Raw genomic sequence first — 17,130 nt, 5'->3', positions numbered from 1 at the left:
TTCTTATTATTCTATCCACTTTCTAAAGATCTACATTCAAAGGATCTATGCCATTCTTTACCACATCTAAAACAATTACCATGAAAACCACCTTTAGGATAAGAATTACCTCTTCCTCAGTAAGATCCAGTACCTCCTCGATATGAGCTACCACCTTTCCACTCGGTTTTGTCTTTGTCATCATTCTTCCATTTAGATTTTCCTTTATCTTGTATAAAACTATCAAATCTACCACCTTCACCATAAGATCTACCTTTGTCTCTCTGAAATCTACCACCTCTACCTCTTTGTCTTTGTTCATACTTTTTTGCTAAGATCTCCTCAGCTTTCAAGGCATATTGGTATGCTTCTTCCACACTTTCCAACTTCAAAAAACTTATTACATCTTGAATTCTAGACCTCAATCCATTTATGTACCTTGCAATTTTCTCAACATCATCATCCACATGTCTAGATCTGATGTCCAATCTATAGAATTCTTCGGTATATTCTTTCATAGTAATGTCCTTTTATTTCAAATTCTACATCTTTCTCAACAAGCTAACTTGGTAATCAGTAGGAAGGAATTTATTCTTTACCTTGTTCACCATCTTTGGCCAAGTTTTGATCTTCTCCTTTCCTCTCCTTTTTCTATTAGTTTGCAAATGCTCCCGCCATAGTGAAGCATGACCTTTCAGCCTAGTAACTGTAATCTTCACCTTCTTATTATCAAGAATGTTTTTATACTCAAAGAACTTCTCCATATCTAAGATCCAATCTAACACAACATTGGTATCCAATTTTTTAGTGATAAGGAACAACTTCTACAATAGGCTTTGAATTTTCCCTAGATAATACTCTCAACAATCTTTCCTCATCTTGGTCTTCTTCAAGTTCCAGATTGTGGTTTGGTACTGCTACTTCATCATCACTTACATCATCAAGATGTTCTCCTCTCCTCTGGGCCATCTCCATAGCATCTAATCTGGTTTCAAATTGTCTCGATTGATCTAATATAGCATTATCAACATTTCCTCTACCATGAACCATCTTTACAAATCAGGTTCTTGCAAGATCGTAACCCTCTACAAGTTATAGGTCAAATATGCAAATCTACAACCTTATAACCAATATCCAAAATAGGGTTCTACATGATCCAATCTTCACAAGGATGAACCTCAAGCTCTGACACCACCTGACACAAGGAATGATAGGGCAAACTAGGGCGAATGGTACACCTAGCTCTCCAAACCACCCTGCAAGAGTTAACACAACAGAAGCAAACACAAAGAACAACAAGCAAAGGAGGAAGAAGAGTAAAATAATTTCATTATTTCTTAAAATATTCAACATACATGCCTATTTGTAAGGCCTTCTGGGTTATGGCCATATACAAACTACATTCATACACAAAGATTAGCAGGAAATTCACACTTTCTAGTTTTGCTGTACAATCCTCTTCAAACTGCCTTAAACTCTTCATTGCTCTAGCTTCTAGCCTAAAAAATCTATTTATACTAGCCAAAATGGCTTACACATCATTCTAGAATATGGAAAAGCCACAAGTCAACTCTCAACAAATATTAAATAAAAATAAACCAAACATTAATGCATAAGTCAACCTTCATCAGTAATTAAATGTCCATAAATTGATGTCTGAGATAAATAGTGATATCTCCTAGCTTTGATTGAGTTAGAACTTTCACATTGAACTATGGGTAGATATCTAGGTCCTCTAAAACCCCTTAAGTGCACAAAGTTTGATTCATCAAGGAAAAGTGTGCATGCACCTTGAAAGTCAAGAACAAGAAATAATTGCCCAGAACTACTAGAAACTGATAATCTGGGAGAATTGCCATAACTCACAACCTATAAGGAGTTAGATCTTGTGATCTAAAATATATATATTAATCTAGGCCCTCTTCAATCCTTGAAGTGCACATCTCTTCATTAATTATGTAAAATTAGTTACACAATTTGCAATAGGCACCCATAAACTAGAAAATGTTGTTTCAATAGAACCCAATTTCAGCAGCAAGATAAAAACTAAAAAAACATGTAGGATAGCAGTGCAAGCCAAGATGCTCCTACATCAAATTTTGTAGGAGTATCTTAGAAAGATGTCTTCATCATTTTTTTCATCAAATTTCCCTTTTCTAGATTCTTTCAAGTTATAACATTTGCTACCAAATACTTTAAAGTAACTTACATTAGGTTTGTAGCCATACCAGAGTTCATAAGGAGTTTGATTTGAATATTTCTTTAGTTATACTCTATTCAAGGTATGAATTTTGATGCAAATAGCTCCCTTATAGTATTTTATTGTAACATTCTTTTCTATCATTAGTGTTCTCGCACAATGCATGATGGATCTATGTCTTCCTTTAGCTATACCATTCTGTTCTAGTGTACTAGGGGCTAATACTTGTGTTTTAATTCCTTTTTAGATGTAGAATTCATTGAATTCATTGGAGATGAATTGACCACCTCTGTCTGATCTCAAACATTTTAACTTCTTTCCAGTTTCTTTTTATACTCTTGCCAGATACCACTTGAATTTTTGAAAAGCTTTTGATTTTCCTTTTAGATATATTACAATCATCATTCTAGAGTAATCATCAACAAAGAGAATAAAAAACTTTTCTCCACTGTAACTTTCTATTCCAATAGGTCCACATAAGTTTGTATGCACAAGCTCTAAGACTTCTTCTAAATGATAGTTTTTGCTTTTGAAACTAGTTTTTTCCATCTTATCAATTTCGCAATTCTTGCATAGACACATATTTGGTTTCCTCGAGCTAGGAATACCTCTTACTCTTTCAAGTTTTCTTATCCTAATGAAATTATTAAAGTTTACATGACATAATATTTTGTGCCGTAGCCATCTTTCTTCTACTTGAGAAATAAAAAATGAACTTTCACTAAGATCAAGATAAAATAGATTAGCTTTTGTTTGCTTGCCAGATCCAACCAAATTTCCTTTACCATCTAGCAATTTGGCATTTCCACCCATGAGATTTACCTTGAATTTAATGTTATTCAGCTATGCCATACTTAGTAGATTATGCTTTAGTCCTTCAACCCAATAAGCATTATCACATACAAGCTCATTTTTCAAGGAGATACAACCTCTTCCTTTTATGTTGCAAGGTTCATTATTTCCAAATCTCACACTACCACCATCATAATATTCCATGTGCTCAAATTTTGTCTTGTCTCTAGTCATATGATGTGAGAAACCACTATCAATAATCTATGTGTCATTTTTGCTAACATGAGAGATAAGTGCCATTTTATCTCCTTCATCATCAAATTCATCTTTTACACCAATACATACCATTTCATCTTCACTATTATTAGAATCTTTAGACATAAAACAAGATTTCTTACCTTTGTCCTTGTAGCTCTTGAATTCCTTCTTGATTTTTTACTTGTTTATTTTCTTATCATCCTTTTTTTCTCTATTTGGACACCTAGTAGAAATGTGACCAATTTCTTCACAAGAAAAATAGAATAGAGGAATCTTGCCTTTATACTTTCCTCTGCCGAGTATTTCTTTGCAAGTAGGGCTTCAACAATTTCAAGATCACTATTAGAAAATTCTTAGTTTCTCCTTCACTTCCTAATTTCTTTGCCTTTGATTTCTTGCTCATTTCTTTGAGTGAGAGTTTGGCTTCAAATGCAGATTCAATATTCTTGGAACTAGGAATATAGTTATCATATTTATCCAACTAAAAAACTGTCAATCTTCCAACTAGAGCATCCAAAGGTATTTTGTTATTTGGATCACATCTCATTCCTTGAATAGCTGAAACTCTAATTACATAAATGGGAAGAAGAGTTCTAAGTACCTTTCTTACAATTGTTGTGTCATCAATGTCTCCTCCAGATGCTTTGAATGCACTCTCACTAGCTTTGATTCTTTCCACATATTTTGTAATGTTTTCATTTTTTGTCATTTTCATCTGATCAAATTGTCCTCTAAGAATTTCTACTTTGTCTCTTCTTACATTTTCATCTCATTCATAGATGTCTTTTGGTTTGGTCCACATTGCATGAGTTGTTTTGCAGTCTTTTAGTTCATCAAATTTAGCATAACTAAGAGCAGATGCAATATCGATCATCATAATGCTATGATTCTTCTTTTTAGGAATGTCTTCCACTGATAATGTTCTAGTAGGAGTCTTGTATTTAGAATTAAGATATTTACAACCTAAATCACTGATAGTTTCCAGGTGTAATCTCATAAGTCCTTGTTATGCTGCAAAATTGTCTTAGTTAAACTTGGGAATCTCTCTTTTGTAAGACATCCTGATCTTTAGCTTAGGTCCTTGAAACCTTTTCTAGAAGCACCAAAACAACTCTAATACCAATTGTTGGAAATATAAGAGAAGTAACTAAGAGGGGAGGGGTGAATTAGTTACTATAAAAAAAATCTAGATCCCTTAGATGTCAGTACACAATAGTTTTGTAAAAACTTAATTCTGTAGATGCTCAGTAATTAAAGAAATTTTTTAACTCGATAAACACTGTAATTGATCAATAAATATTAAACATGAAAATATTAAGATGTTATCTATGATTATCGTTAGTTGCAAACACAAAAAGTAAATAGCATGAAGACATTTAACACTAAGATTTAACATAGAAACCCAATTTGGGAAAAACCACCAATTGCAACTAGTTACTATTTTCACTCTTCTGAAGTGAGCCCTATTCAGAGCCAACCTTGTTAAAGGTTACAAAACACACTATTAGGTGTGACCCTATTGGAGGATTTAATCACCCTATTAGGAGTGGCCTTGTTAGTGGTCTTTAGAAAATTCAATAGAACTCCCACCTTGTTAGAGGATTTACAAATAGTTTTTAAGCCAACTCTGTTAGAAGATTTAGATCAATGCTGCAATGGTTAGAGAGTAAAAATGACATGACCTGATTTGAATGCAATTGAATTTTTGATAACAGATCTCAAATTTAACTTTTACTTGATCCTTTTTCATCGAATGTATCCTTTTAGCTTCACAAGGATATTCTACTTATCCTTCTAATTGGCTTCATCTTTGCATCATTAGATCTTCAAAGCTTCCATGCATTCACACACTTCACACATTCTAGCCCACAAGTTGACCTTTTATTTATATCTTTCATTTTGTCAAGCCAACTCAAATGCAACTTAGAATAATTAATATTCATCTTACCTCTTGGCTAGAATCATCAAATAAATCCATTGAACTTAATATGCTAAAATAGGAAAATCCTTTATTAACTGACCCTTCTTGGTAGACACTAACCAGAAGTTATTTTCCTATGTTAACCAAGTGAACTTAGTTAACATTGCATACTCACAAAGTTCCTTTGGTACATGAGTGATCTTGGTTAGCACTGGTTCCATCCAACATTCTGTCATTAACCAAGTGAGCTCAGTTAACACTCATTTTCACAAACTTCCCTTTGGTTCTCGAGTGAACTTGATAGATACTTCCTTCTAAACTAGGCAAACTTTGGATTGCTTGGTAGCCATAGAAAACTATCTCCAATGCCCAAGTGAGCTTGACATGTACTTGATAATGATATGACATTTGTGTAATATCAAAGAAAACACACAATTAATCAATTGTATCCAACAATTTGAAATGAGTATGATATGATAAATGATTTTTTTTTTTATGATTATAGATTGTACAAGATAAAGAAGGAATCTTTATTTCTTAGGTAAGTACTTGAAGGATTTATTGAAAAGATTTGGTTTGGAAACATCTAAACCTGTTCGAACACCTACAATAATTGGACATAAGTTATCTATAAAGGATGAGACACCTACTATTGAGAAGAAGTATAAATCTATGATTGAAGGTTTGAAATATCTAACTAACACAAGGCCAAATATAGAAAATATAGCTGGAATTGTTGTAAGATTCCAAGTTGATCCTAAAAATGCACATTATGTAGTAGTTAAAAGGATATGTAGATACCTAAAAGGAACACTTGAGTTTGGATTTTGGTATGATAGATCTAATGATTTCCTCTAAATGCTTATGTTGATGTTGATTGGGTAGGCAATACAAATGATAGAAAGAGCACTAGTGGTGGAGCCTTCTTTCTTGGAGGAAGATTGATTTGTACTTCACAAAGTACAGTAGAAGAAAAATATGTTGCAGTAGCAAACAAATGTAATCAAGTTGTTTGGATGAAGAAAATTTTGAAGTATATACGGATAGAATTCAATGAACCTATTGTCATACATTGTGACTATACAAGCATAGTAAATATGTCTAAGAATCTAGTGTTGCATTCTAAGACCAAGCACGTTTCTATCAAGTATCACATTTTGAGAGAGAAAGTTCTAGAAAAAGAAATTAGATTGGAGTATGTGAGCACTAAAGAGAAGATTGAAAATATTTTCACTAAGCCTCTTCCCAAAGAGATTTTTGAGTATTTGTGAGGTATGCTGGGGGTTATGCCCCTTCCTACACTAGAGTAGAAGATGCAAGAATGTATCAGTCTAGTGTAATAGAGCACCATTGTTTGTCTAGATTGAATGCTAATGCTTCCTAATTGGGGGAGTATTTGTGATGGATAGAGTCATCTAGGACTCTCATTGGATGTTGTTTTTGTAACAGTGTCTTTGGACATTTGAGCTAGTAAGAATTAGTTGTTGCAGAGTTTGATGGTTACTGAAACCTTTGACATTGATGTCAATGAGGGAGAAGTTTAGCATGAAATACAAGCAAGAACAAGTACAACATGTTCAAGAGAAGTAAAGCATGAAAAAAAAATTTATTACATTGAAGGGAGAACAAAATAGTTTGGGAGAATGATTGATCAATAGGATTTGAAAATAAAGGTTAACAGTCTTTTGTAGTTTGTATTCTTGGAACTAGATAATTTTCATTTATATTTCCATCAATGCCAAAGGGTGAGATTGTTGGAAGCATGAATCTTGATGATATTCCTATGGAGGAGTGTTGTAGATACACGATTAGATCATTATCATGATGATATGTTACATTCATGATTGTATTTGTCATTGATGTCAACATAGTAATTTTCTATGGTATCTGAGAAAAGAACAGTGGAAAGTTCAAGCTAGTATGGACGGCTAGTTGAGTATTCTCACTATCCAAGGCTATGGGAGATACTTCTGAGTATCTAGTATATTTAGTTAATTTTTGGTGAAGAAATGTTAAGTCTAGAAGAACTTATGCAAGTTTTGGTGAAGACAGTTTTGAGATAGAGTTTATAGAGGCATGTTCTAGTAAACTTATTATATCTCTTACCAGAATTGTTATTCTAAGAATTGAGGTTGAGGATGTGAAGAAGACATGTTGATGATGACTTGGCTAAGCTCGCTCATCATAATGTTATGTGTATAGAAAGTTATTCAAGTTTCAAGGCAGAAGATTAATGTTATCACTAAGTGTAATGTGTTCTTAGTCCTATAATAATTAATTGAGAAGGTGTAATAGCCAACTTAGGGAATTTTTTTATGGATTCAATATAAAGGAAGGGAATTTTTCTTTATCTTAGATGTGAAATATGAGATGATTTTAAGCAACACTAAGAACAGAATGTGAAGTTAAGTAGAGCAGAGCGAAAGTGAAGGAAACTTCATTACTGAAGTTTTATTGTGTGATCCAAAGTTGGATACTTGGATTCGAGGTTTTTGACCTGGTCTACAAGGTTTGACAGTGATTGAATTGGTTGATAGAATAGAGGAAAGAGGAGCTTAACAATAAATTACTTGTTTGAGTAGTGAGCTCTTCTTGTAATTAAAATTGCATGTTTGGGCAGTGGGCTCTTCTTGCATACATTGAACTACAACTCCTAACAGGGTTGGCACAACTCCTAACAAGGTTGGAATCTCCTAATAGGGATTCAAAGTCTCCTAATAGGGACTCTTATGTACTAAATGTTGTAATAGACTCCTAATAAGGTCCATTCTCTAACAAGGAATATTTATATTAGTACATCATCATGTGGGCATCATTCCCATTGAGGTTTTTCCTCTAATCAAGGGTTTCCCTAGTTAACATATATGGTGTAATTGTCTATATGTGCATCTTGTTATGGGTGTTGTTTACTTTGGTTGAATGGATCAGATTGTTTAAGGATAATAAATGTTTTAATTATTGCATAACTAATTCACCCCCCCACCCTCTCAATTATCTTGGTGGACTATTGTTTCTAACAGAAGGAAATGGAGAGTCAGATGAGTTGGAAAAATTTGGCCATATAATGTCACATGAATAATTGAACAGGAGGATGTCAGTTAAACTCCATCATTAACTCTGATGGAATGCGAGCGTACTTCTCATAATATTATATGAATCATTACAAAAGGTGGTGTGCCTTTATGAATCTATGTGGGCAAGAAGGACATTGGATTTTCTTTGATAATGTTAAATTTTGGTAAGATTACGTGAAGATTTTCTTTTTTGATCCTCTCAATGTGAGCCTTAATTACTTTGGGAAAATGATGAGTGGTGTGGATCTATTCAGATGTAAAAGACTAACAAAGTTGGATGACAAGGACACTTTAATCAAATCCCACTCCAACTACAATTGGTGATGGTTAATTTCAAAAGGAAAGGTACTGATCACATGTGCCACTAAGAGGGGTTTTTCAATTTCTAGGAAACCTTGAGATCTTATGATGGGTTTTGGTTGCCTTAACAATTTCATCTTGGGTGTGATTTATTTAACTGGCTGTAACTGCCAAAATTTGGTTTGCAATAAGGGAGTGTCAAAAAATTCTAAGAAGTTAGTGGTTGAGTTGGGTGAAGAAATGGGTGTTAGCAATTACATTGAACCAATGGAGGTGGAGGCTTACATCAGAAAGAGTAAGGCTACTTTGGTTTATCTTTAGGAAGGAGGATTATTATCATTCATTGAAGGAATGGAAAAGTGTGACAAGCACATCTTGATGCAATTCATTAGCTCTTGGAATGACAAGAAGGTAAACATCAATGGGATAATGTTTGAAATCATGGAGGAGCTTATTGCTAGGGTTAGAAGATTTTCCCTAGAGGAAAATCCCTAGACAAAAAGAATTGGCACAAGCATGCTAGGGTGAATGATGAAACCAGTCTAAGGAAGTTCTTTAAATTAAATGAGGAGTTGGTTCATCTGCGTGGTGGGTTTTCCAAAGAGGATCTTTTGAAGCCTTGAGATGTGATTTTTTATGCTATTATGAGGTATATTACCCTTGAAGATCGGTTCCAGGTACTTTATTACTACCATTTCTCCATTCTTAGCCATTTTAGTAACCATGATCTAATTTCTTTTTCATATCTTATTTTGTATTCCAAGGAAGATTGTGTCTCTAAGGCTAGGAAAAAGAAAAAGGAAGGAAAACCCTTTTATTTCATCCACTAGGGTTTCATGCACAAACTCTACAAACACCATATTTCCTTAAACCCACCCTTTCTAATCAACTTATTGGCTATTGTTACTCCCCAAATCCCCATGGACCCTAGCCCTGGCTCAAGCCATAAAAAAGTCAAAAAAAACCCCTTGTTCTAAGGTGAAAATAAGCCTCATTAAGTTTGACACAAACATGAGGAGGAGTAATAAAACTAACTAGAGAGCTAGTAAATGACTCCAAATGGAAAATTGAAGTCCTGCCCCAAACTGGACTTTAGCTTTGAGTCTACAGAGAGTCAGAAAAAGCCCACCAAGAGGAAGAGGCCACACCAGGACAGTAGAAAGAAAGTAGTCTCTAGCCCACCTAGTCCTTCACATATCTTAGACACCCTGGAAGCCATCCCATCCTCGACTAGAAGTTGGGGGGAGGACATCACCTCCCCCATGAAAGGCACTCCCAAAGGTGGGGGGAAAAAGGGAAACATAGCCATGGACAGAGTCAAAGAAAAGCTAGACTGGAGAGGCTAGAGCATTTAATAAAGGAGATGGTGGATAACCACATTAGCATTTGCCAAAAAATTGACACCTTGGCTGAATTCTCCATGAAGGTTATGCACCATGTTTCCACCACTCTTTATTTCCTGCAACTGAAGAAGGACAAGAAGGATTTGGGTACGGAGAGTGAAACTACCTATTCCATTTATGATTTCCTAGCAAAGGATTGGCTAAAGACACTCCTTGATAAACCTATCAAAGAGGAGGCGATGGACTTAAATAGGGAAGAGCCTAAGGAAAAGAAGAACAATGAATGGGGAAAGAAAGCAGGCAACTAGCCCTAGCTTTGTTTGTTTTTGGTATTTATGTTTTGGATCACACTGAACTTGGTGCCCTACGGGGTTTTTTTTAATATATGTAAATGATCAGGTATTGGACTAATAATAGCAATATGTCTTCTTGCTGTTGGTATGCTTTTTTGTTTTATTTTTTGGTTAAAAATAGGACTGATGGTAAGGATTGCAATGCTTTGGAGCTTGTCTTTTTTTTTTTGAAGTTTAAATTGGGTATTAGTTATATAGGTGGGAGGGAACCTCCAACTGATCTTTTAGCCTTTTTGTACTCAAGGATTAGCCCTCCTTTCTCTTGGCTGCTATTTGCATTCAAGAATGACTTAAAAACATTCTACACAAATGTTGTCACAGTGGGAAGGAGAGAGAACAATGGTAAGAATAGTTATATGATTATATAAAAGGATAGAATTTTGAAAGGATATGAATAGAATTTAGAAAAAGAAAAGTTAGAATATAGTGACATGTATCTCTAATAATTTGTTTCATGAGTTCGTCTTTTTTATGATAGCTTGCGATAAATGAATTTTTCATTGAGATAATTAGTGGTACAATTCATGGACAAAGAATATAAAGTGTTGATGTGGAAGAAAATAGATTTAAAAATGTATCATGCTTAAAATTTAATGGTAACAAAGTAAATGATGATTGTGAATGGAAGTGAATATTTCATGTATAAATTGTATATAAAAATAGTGAGCACTAAAGGAACTGTACTCATTGCTAAATGCCACATCATAACAAAAGGGTTGAGAAATTTTGGAGGACTACTCAAAAAAATAGTGAAGAATGAAAAATAAATATAATCATGCCAAAATTCAATATTACTATCAATGATTTCAAAATTTAGTCAAGAATTTATTTACAACACAATGTAGTAAAATATACGACAATATTTATTAGCAGTTGAGTATAAATGATTTGGAAAGTATGGTGTTTTGAAAATATATTGTTATGAACATAAAGGTAAGTAGTAATGTCATAGTAGTAAAAATGAAAACTAAGATTAAATATTTTGAAGATTATGAAAATAATTGAATGTGGGAAGAAGTGTACATATATGGAAACATTAATCTTTTAATATTGTATACCTATAATTTTGTAGTACATTGAAGGAGGAACATTTTGTGATATGTTTACATTGGAGCAGGTATAGAATGGTTTCATGATGCCTGTGTAGAGGAAGAATTTAGAAATTAAAAAATGAGGATAGGAAATAGTTTAAAGAATGGAATTGTTTAAAGTGAAATTTTTTATTTGTGAGAAATTTCTTTGTAAATAATCTAATATTAGCAAGCTAAATGAGAGGCATTGATGTGTATTTGATTGCTATAATTGATGCAATGTACATAGAATGAAGAAGAGTAATGCACTAGAAGAAGGAGAATATTATACTTTAATATGTTGAAAATATGGTGGATCTAAAGATCCAAATTGAGAAGATGAGGATCTAGGAATTAAAATGTAACAAAGTACTTAAGAAAGAAAACAATATGAAATTTCTCTCCCCAATTTTATTATATTGGGGTGCAATGAAAAACCACTAGGATTATGTTAGAGACTATCACTTTCTTGGAGATGCCCTGACCATCAAGTTGGATACTTGGATGTCAACCTCTTTGTAAGTTTAAATCTAAAGGAGATGTAGGAGTGGATTATAAGAATTATTGATAAAAAATCAATTAATGGAACACTCATTATCTATCTCTAGCCAAGAGATTCCAAATATGCCAAAAGATCTATCATCTAAATGTTTAGATTAAGGTCAATTTGTCTATTAGTGAGTCACACTTAGTTAACTGGTTACATTTCTACTGAGCTCTACAATTGCTACCGAGCTTATCTTTCAATTTTTAGTGTTAACCAAGTGCTATAGTTGCTCCTGAGCCAACTAGTCAATATATAGTTGCTACTAAGTTTCTCAGTTGCTACCGAGCTTCAGAACCTATATACAGTTCATGCCAAGTGTAGCAGTGTTTACCAAGTTGTTTAGTGCAAGTGATGGAAAGCATAGCATTAACCGAGTTCTAGAGTGTTAACCGAGTTACATAGTGTCAACTGTGTTACACAGTGTTAACTATGTTCTCTAGTGTCTACCGAGCTCACAGTGTTAGTGATGTGAATCTAGTGTTGATCGAGCCATGGAGTGTCAACTAAGTGATTTAGTATATGTCGAGTTTCACAATGTTTACCAAGTCACACAGTGCTAACTGAGTTTAAGATACTTGGAAGTGATCAATATGAACCGAGCCTCTTCATCAACTAAGTACCAAATGATGCTGAGTGTTGACTGTGGTTTATGAGTATCAAAACATCATTGAGTTTGTCTTCAGAACTTGAGTAACAATAGTTGGGCTGATGTTGTGAATTTTGGTGAAACTTGTATTGTAGGAGACTCCAGTAAGTTGTGATTTGGATTGGTATATATGTAATGCAATATATCACACCCAAATAAGTAATAATAAGAGTATATTATGATCAGAAGTACAAATTGAAGAAGGTTACGAGTAGTATAAGGGAAAAAAAATATTTATCTATCACAACAAGGTGATCATTACAATTAAAGGAATCTCAACAAGAAAATTAGAGTTGCAGATCAAAGATCAACCACTGGTTCATCCTAACATGTGTATCAGTTAAATCCTTTAAAAAGGTAGACTTAATAGTCTTTGATAAATCTCCTAACCAAGTGTATACTTCATTATATGTTTGTAAATCCTCTCACAAGGTGGACCTTATAGTTGTTATTGCTCCTAATAGGGAAAATCATCAGAAGTGATCAATTGTAAGCCTTAACTGACCAACTTTATATTGCAGTATTAAAGCTTGTGGGTATCATCCCCACCCCAATTTTACTTTCTAATTTGAAGGTTTCTAGGTCACCATATCTTGTGTCAAATTGCTATGAATGTTTATTTGCTTTCATTCTTTCATGCATGCAATTATATCAGAATATTATACGAAGGATTAATTAGTAATATAAGATTAAGTTTTATTGGTTCCTGATTCACCCCTCCCCTCTCAGTAACATTTTTTGCCCCATATTTTGAACACTAATACAGGTTAGTATGCCTCTTCTTTGATGTTTAGTCAAGCTAGTTTAACTTTACACAAAAAACAAATAGGGTGTTCATATGGTTGGATGGGAAAAGAAATAGAAAAATAGAATGTCAAGAAAATTAGAGTTGCAAATCAAAGATCAACCACTGGTTCATCCTAACAAGTGTATTAGTTAAATCCTTTAACAAGGGAGACTTAACAATCTTTGATAAATCTCCTAACCAAGTGCATACTTCATTGTATGTTTGTAAATCCTCTCACAAGGTGGACCTCACAGTCATTATTGCTCCTAATAGGGAAAATCATTAGAAGTGATCAATTGTTAGCCTTAATAGGCCAACTTTATATTGCAGTACTAAAGCTTGTGGGTATCATCCCCACCCTAGTTTTACTTTCTAATTCAAAGGTTTCTAGGTCACCATATCTTGTGTCAAATTACTATGAATGTTTATTTTCTTTCATTCTTTCATGCATGCAATTAGATTAGAATATTATATGAAGGATTAATTAGTGATACAAAATTAAGTTTTATTTGTTTTTGATTCACCCCTCCCCTCTCAGTAACCTTGCCTAGCTCATATTTCAAACACTAATACAGGTTACTATGCCTCTTCTTTGATGTTCAGTCAAGCTAGTTTAACTTTGTACAAAAAACAAATAGGGTGTTCATATGGTTGGATGGAAAAGGAAATAGAAAAATAGAATCTCAACAAGAAAATTAGAGTTGCAGATCAAAGATTAGCCACTGGTTTATCCTAACAGGTGTATCAATTAAATCCTTTAACAGGGTAGACTTAACAGTCTTTTATAAATCTCCTAACTGAGTGCATACTTCATTGTATGTTTGTAAATCCTCTCACAAGGTGGACCTCACAGTCGTTATTGCTCCTAACATGGTAGATCATTAGAAGTGATCAATTGTAAGCCTTAATAGGCCAACTTTATATTGTAGTACTAAAGCTTGTGGGTATCATCCCCACTCTAGTTTTACTTTCTAATTTGAAGGTTTCTAGGTCACCATATCTTGCATCAAATTGCTATGAATGTTTATTTTCTTTCATTCTTTCATGCATGTAATTAGATCAGAATATTATATGAAGGATTAATTGGTTATATAAGATTAAGTTTTATTGGTTCCTAATTCACCCCTCCCCTCTCAATAACCTTGCCTACCTCATATTTCCAACACTAATAGAGGTTACTATGCCTCTTCTTTGATGTTCAGTCAAGCTAGTTTAACTTCGTACAAAAAAAAAATAGAGTGTTCATATGGTTGGATATGAAAGGAAATAGAAAACACATGTTGTCAATTGGAGATGATATACTATGAGAAAGGAAGTATGAATATTGCAGTTCAAGGATTTGATAATCCAAAGAATTACTTTTGATGTTAAATGGATAACCAAGGATGCCTAATGGCATGAATCCTAGAAAATTTTGGTGATAAATTATACATAAGGGGTTGTCCCTATTAAAGGATCTATGTAGAAGGACTCACATATCAATGATACTTTATCAAGTAAATTCTAATTCAAGTTAGTAGGTTCCAATATCTTTAAAGCTATCTTGAAAGGTGGGGAGAATGTTATACAAGAGTAGTTTGTAATAAATATATGTCTCATTGATGCGGGAAACTTGATACATGGGGATAAATCTATGTGTGGAGCTTGAGACCTGGTGAAAAACCTATAATACTAGTACAAGGGTTCTCTTCTCAAAGTTAAAAACAACATTAAGAAATTTGTAGAAAACATGCATGATAAGAATCTCCTAAGTTGAAAATCAATATGGAAGAAGTATGATATCCCCCAATCCTAATCAAAGACATATTCCATTAAAGGGAAGCCTATAAAAGATGGAATCCTCCCAAATGTTATGGGCCTATTAGAGATAGGATCTTCCACCTTAGGTGGCCAAATGATACTTCCTCCCACAAGACTGAATCTGAATTCCTATACAGATCTCTCACTAATAATGATCTTTGATCATTTTAATGTATATTGGAATATAGATTTGAATGCCTTGAGTTGGAATAAAACCTTGGTTAAGCTTTGGAGTTAACAAATATAGCCTAAGAAGACATGTTTCATGTGGGGACTCCCCCTGCACATATTTCCAATTAAAAATCCTAATGAGGAACCTAACATTTGCACATTTTGTAAATATTTTAAAATTTTCCATGATATATATTTTTGGACTGATGATTTGGTAAAGAAATATGGATCGTCTTTTTGGCCTAAGTTTGCATAACAATATTTATATCCTAAATATTTTAGCTTGAAAAATATTGAGCCTTAATAAGAAATATAATTTCTTGTTATCTATATAATCTATAGAAATTCTATGGTCTATTTGGAAATTATACAATGATGATGTTTTTAATGGAAGAGCTAGGAACTTTATTAAGTCTCTATGAATACTCATTTTTCATAAAACTATTGTGTAGATTATACTAGTCATAAAAATGGATGAATAATAAATATTGGATTTTATTCATGGAGTAGAGTTGATGTTTAGGTGGGAAGTACCCCATTGATACACATGGTCCAAGTCTACATAGAAAAGGACTTTGTTTTAAAAAAAAAATTGAATAACTTTGTAGAAGAATTGGACAAGATGAGAGAAAAGGGCAGGTAAGACAAAGGCATGCTAGTTTTCGCAGCTCTATTAGCAGTGATTCCTCCCTCCCTCATGTCATAGCCTTAGGAAAATGATGAAAATGATTACCCATACAAGATCCTTGACTAGGATAACAAGATGCTAAAATGGATGGTTGGACCTTCAAGGTGGATGATGTGGGTAAAAAGTAACTACAACAAACTTTGTTGTTATATATTAGCTCCTTTTTTGTAATCTTGATTGATATAGTAAGTATAGAACTCATAATTTGGTTGTAGCTCTCTTTACTTACCTTCTTCAAGAGTCCAATGTAATCATTATTATGTTCTTCATACAAATAGTTGTATCATCTTTGTAATATTTTCTCAATTTATCATCAATAGGAAAAATAATGTTTTTAGATCTGTTAGAATAAAATAGCTTATTTACACAAGATATTATTGCATCTATAGTGAACTAGAGGATGTGAGTGTGACATTTCCTTATATACCCACTTTACTTAAAGCTTTGGAAGTTTCAAAATTAGGAAAGAATAATATTGAAGACCAATGCAAAGTTAGTGATCTTTAATAGCTATAATCCAATGAGGTAACAAATAAGAAGACGAGAAACTAGTGGAGGCCAATGTGACATTTGTTGCATTTCCACCTTAAAACTAGATTCAAAGTTTCAAAATAGGGAAAGAACAATAGTGATGACCAAATGGAAGGTATTGGTCGTAATAGCTCTAAATCAATCGAATAAGGGGATGAGAAACTAGTGGATGCCAATGTGACATTTCATTGTATTCCCACCCAATTTAAAGATTTTGAAAGTTTCAAACTAGTGAAAGAGAAATATTGATGACCAAGTGAAAACTATTGTATGTGAATAACTATGCATGTTGCTTTCATGATGCCATTAGAGGAATTAGACTACGTTGAATACATTATTAAGTAAATCAAGTGCAATGCACCATGTCTTAGTGGTCAAAGGAAAATAATATTTAATTCTTCTATAAATTGAAATGTGTTTATGTTATGAGATGACAAATGAAGCACCTCATCCCAATTTGAATATTCAACAAGACCACCTCAAGATGTTATAAACTTCAAGAATAATGACAACAACAACATTACAACTTATACATCACTCTATGCTACTACTGACTTGAAATACATTAAAATTAATCAACAATAATATTGTTCTTATATAGATTGATGAACCGATTTTAATATACCTAATATGTAAATGAATAACCTCACTTAACTCTCTTATTAAACCT

Source organism: Cupressus sempervirens, chromosome 10, assembly GCF_028749045.1.
Source record: "Cupressus sempervirens isolate cs-2001-9-10 chromosome 10, ASM2874904v1, whole genome shotgun sequence".
NCBI lineage: Eukaryota > Viridiplantae > Streptophyta > Pinopsida > Cupressales > Cupressaceae > Cupressus > Cupressus sempervirens.
The sequence above is the reverse complement of the archived record's forward strand: the minus strand, read 5'-3'. Positions refer to the sequence as shown.